The sequence below is a fragment of the Phyllobates terribilis genome, unplaced genomic scaffold (genome assembly GCF_046119375.1).
Source record: "Phyllobates terribilis strain yellow unplaced genomic scaffold, ASM4611937v1 Scaffold_226__1_contigs__length_3207580, whole genome shotgun sequence".
In the NCBI taxonomy this organism is placed as follows: domain Eukaryota; kingdom Metazoa; phylum Chordata; class Amphibia; order Anura; family Dendrobatidae; genus Phyllobates; species Phyllobates terribilis.
The window spans coordinates 39073-43956 of NW_027362986.1; positions in this window are offsets into that span (position 1 = coordinate 39073).

The window sequence follows — 4884 nt, forward strand, 5'->3', positions numbered from 1 at the left end:
TCTGATAAACGACGGAAAAATGACTAGGTCCAAAAAAAAATTTTTTTCAACTTTTTTCAATTTTACCCCAGTGGGATATATATTCTACCCACACACATTTGGAACTCTCCTGGGGTACCCTCACACATATTATTCCCTCATTTAGTGGATATTTTCACAAAAAAGTGAAATTTTCAAAAATCCAGAAAATTGGCTGAAAACGACTAAATATCAAGGACTCATTGGGCAAATCGCTCTTGGAACTGAAATCGGAACGCTCACTGACATTTCCCCTATCTGAAAGTCTGATAAACGGCGGAAAAATGACTAAGTCCAAAAAAAATTTTTTTTCAACTTTTTTCAATTTTACCCCCGTGGGATATATATTCTACCCACACACATTTGGAACTCTCCTGGGGTACCCTCACACATATTATTCCCTCATTTAGTGGATATTTTCACAAAAAAGTGAAATTTTCAAAAATCCAAAAAATTGGCTGAAAACGACTAAATATCACGGACTCATTGGGCGAATTGCTCTAGAACTGAAATCGGAATGCTCACTCACATTTCCCCTATCTGAAAGTCTGATAAACGACGGAAAAATGACTAGGTCCAAAAAAAAATTTTTTTCAACTTTTTTCAATTTTACCCCAGTGGGATATATATTCTACCCACACACATTTGGAACTCTCCTGGGGTACCATCACACATATTATTCCCTCATTTAGTGGATATTTTCACAAAAAAGTGAAATTTTCAAAAATCCAAAAAATTGGCTGAAAACGACTAAATATCACGGACTCATTGGGCGAATTGCTCTGGAACTGAAATCGGAATGCTCACTCACATTTCCCCTATCTGAAAGTCTGATAAACGGCGGAAAAATGACTAAGTCCAAAAAAAAATTTTTTTCAACTTTTTTCAATTTTACCCCCGTGGGATATATATTCTACCCACACACATTTGGAACTTTCCTGGGGTACCCTCACACATATTATTCCCTCATTTAGTGGATATTTTCACAAAAAAGTGAAATTTTCAAAAATCCAGAAAATTGGCTGAAAACGACTAAATATCAAGGACTCATTGGGCGAATCGCTCTGGAACTGAAATCGGAATGCTCACTCACATTTCCCCTATCTGAAAGTCTGATAAACGACGGAAAAATGACTAGGTCCAAAAAAAAATTTTTTTCAACTTTTTTCAATTTTACCCCAGTGGGATATATATTCTACCCACACACATTTGGAACTCTCCTGGGGTACCCTCACACATATTATTCCCTCATTTAGTGGATATTTTCACAAAAAAGTGAAATTTTCAAAAATCCAGAAAATTGGCTGAAAACGACTAAATATCAAGGACTCATTGGGCAAATCGCTCTTGGAACTGAAATCGGAACGCTCACTGACATTTCCCCTATCTGAAAGTCTGATAAACGGCGGAAAAATGACTAAGTCCAAAAAAAATTTTTTTTCAACTTTTTTCAATTTTACCCCCGTGGGATATATATTCTACCCACACACATTTGGAACTCTCCTGGGGTACCCTCACACATATTATTCCCTCATTTAGTGGATATTTTCACAAAAAAGTGAAATTTTCAAAAATCCAGAAAATTGGCTGAAAACGACTAAATATCAAGGACTCATTGGGCGAATCGCTCTAGAACTGAAATCGGAATGCTCACTCACATTTCCCCTATCTGAAAGTCTGATAAACGACGGAAAAATGACTAGGTCCAAAAAAAAATTTTTTTCAACTTTTTTCAATTTTACCCCAGTGGGATATATATTCTACCCACACACATTTGGAACTCTCCTGGGGTACCATCACACATATTATTCCCTCATTTAGTGGATATTTTCACAAAAAAGTGAAATTTTCAAAAATCCAGAAAATTGGCTGAAAACGACTAAATATCAAGGACTCATTGGGCGAATCGCTCTGGAACTGAAATCGGAACGCTCACTGACATTTCCCCTATCTGAAAGTCTGATAAACGACGGAAAAATGACTAAGTCCAAAAAAAAAATTTTTTCAACTTTTTTCAATTTTACCCCAGTGGGATATATATTCTACCCACACACATTTGGAACTCTCCTGGGGTACCCTCACACATATTATTCCCTCATTTAGTGGATATTTTCACAAAAAAGTGAAATTTTCAAAAATCCAGAAAATTGGCTGAAAACGACTAAATATCAAGGACTCATTGGGCGAATCGCTCTAGAACTGAAATCGGAATGCTCACTCACATTTCCCCTATCTGAAAGTCTGATAAACGACGGAAAAATGACTAGGTCCAAAAAAAAATTTTTTTCAACTTTTTTAAATTTTACCCCAGTGGGATATATATTCTACCCACACACATTTGGAACTCTCCTGGGGTACCCTCACACATATTATTCCCTCGTTTAGTGGATATTTTCACAAAAAAGTGAAATTTTCAAAAATCCAGAAAATTGGCTGAAAACGACTAAATATGAAGGACTCATTGGGCGAATTGCTCTGGAACTGAAATCGGAACGCTCACTGACATTTCCCCTATCTGAAAGTCTGATAAACGACGGAAAAATTACTAAGTCCCAAAAAATTTTTTTTTCAACTTTTTTCAATTTTACCCCAGTGGGATATATATTCTACCCACACACATTTGGAACTCTCCTGGGGTACCCTCACACATATTATTCCCTCATTTAGTGGATATTTTCACAAAAAAGTGAAATTTTCAAAAATCCAGAAAATTGGCTGAAAACGACAAAATATCAAGGACTCATTGGGCAAATCGCTCTTGGAACTGAAATCGGAACGCTCACTCACATTTCCCCTATCTGAAAGTCTGATAAACGGCGGAAAAATGACTAAGTCCAAAAAAATTTTTTTTTCAACTTTTTTCAATTTTACCCCCGTGGGATATATATTCTACCCACACACATTTGGAACTCTCCTGGGGTACCCTCACACATATTATTCCCTCATTTAGTGGATATTTTCACAAAAAAGTGAAATTTTCAAAAATCCAGAAAATTGGCTGAAAACGACTAAATATCAAGGACTCATTGGGCGAATCGCTCTGGAACTGAAATCGGAACGCTCACTGACATTTCCCCTATCTGAAAGTCTGATAAACGACGGAAAAATGACTAAGTCCAAAAAAAAAATTTTTTCAACTTTTTTCAATTTTACCCCAGTGGGATATATATTCTACCCACACACATTTGGAACTCTCCTGGGGTACCCTCACACATATTATTCCCTCATTTAGTGGATATTTTCACAAAAAAGTGAAATTTTCAAAAATCCAGAAAATTGGCTGAAAACGACTAAATATCAAGGACTCATTGGGCGAATCGTTCTGGAACTGAAATCGGAACGCTCACTGACATTTCCCCTATCTGAAAGTCTGATAAACGACGGAAAAATGACTAAGTCCAAACAAATTTTTTTTTCAACTTTTTTCAATTTTACCCCCGTGGGATATATATTCTACCCACACACATTTGGAACTCTCCTGGGGTACCCTCACACATATTATTCCCTCGTTTAGTGGATATTTTCACAAAAAAGTGAAATTTTCAAAAATCCAGAAAATTGGCTGAAAACGACTAAATATCAAGGACTCATTGGGCGAATTGCTCTGGAACTGAAATCGGAACGCTCACTGACATTTCCCCTATCTGAAAGTCTGATAAACGACGGAAAAATTACTAAGTCCAAAAAAAAATTTTTTTCAACTTTTTTCAATTTTACCCCAGTGGGATATATATTCTACCCACACACATTTGGAACTCTCCTGGGGTACCCTCACACATATTATTCCCTCATTTAGTGGATATTTTCACAAAAAAGTGAAATTTTCAAAAATCCAAAAAATTGGCTGAAAACGACTAAATATCACGGACTCATTGGGCGAATTGCTCTGGAACTGAAATCGGAACGCTCACTGACATTTCCCCTATCTGAAAGTCTGATAAACGACGGAAAAATGACTAAGTCCAAAAAAATTTTTTTTTCAACTTTTTTCAATTTTACCCCCGTGGGATATATATTCTACCCACACACATTTGGAACTCTCCTGGGGTACCCTCACACATATTATTCCCTCATTTAGTGGATATTTTCACAAAAAAGTGAAATTTTCAAAAATCCAGAAAATTGGCTGAAAACGACTAAATATCAAGGACTCATTGGGCGAATCACTCTGGAACTGAAATCGGAATGCTCACTCACATTTCCCCTATCTGAAAGTCTGATAAACGGCGGAAAAATGACTAAGTCCAAAAAAAAAATTTTTTCAACTTTTTTCAATTTTACCCCCGTGGGATATATGTTCTACCCACACACATTTGGAACTCTCCTGGGGTACCCTCACACATATTATTCCCTCATTTAGTGGATATTTTCACAAAAAAGTGAAATTTTCAAAAATCCAGAAAATTGGCTGAAAACGACTAAATATCAAGGACTCATTGGGCGAATTGCTCTGGAACTGAAATCGGAATGCTCACTCACATTTCCCCTATCTGAAAGTCTGATAAACGGCAGAAAAATGACTAAGTCCAAAAAAATTTTTTTTTAAACTTTTTTCAATTTTACCCCCGTGGGATATATATTCTACCCACACACATTTGGAACTCTCCTGGGGTACCCTCACACATATTATTCCCTCATTTAGTGGATATTTTCACAAAAAAGTGAAATTTTCAAAAATCCAGAAAATTGGCTGAAAACGACTAAATATCAAGGACTCATTGGGCGAATCGCTCTGGAACTGAAATCGGAATGCTCACTCACATTTCCCCTATCTGAAAGTCTGATAAACGACGGAAAAATGACTAAGTCTAAAAAAAATTTTTTTTCAACTTTTTTCAATTTTACCCCAGTGTTATGTATATTCTA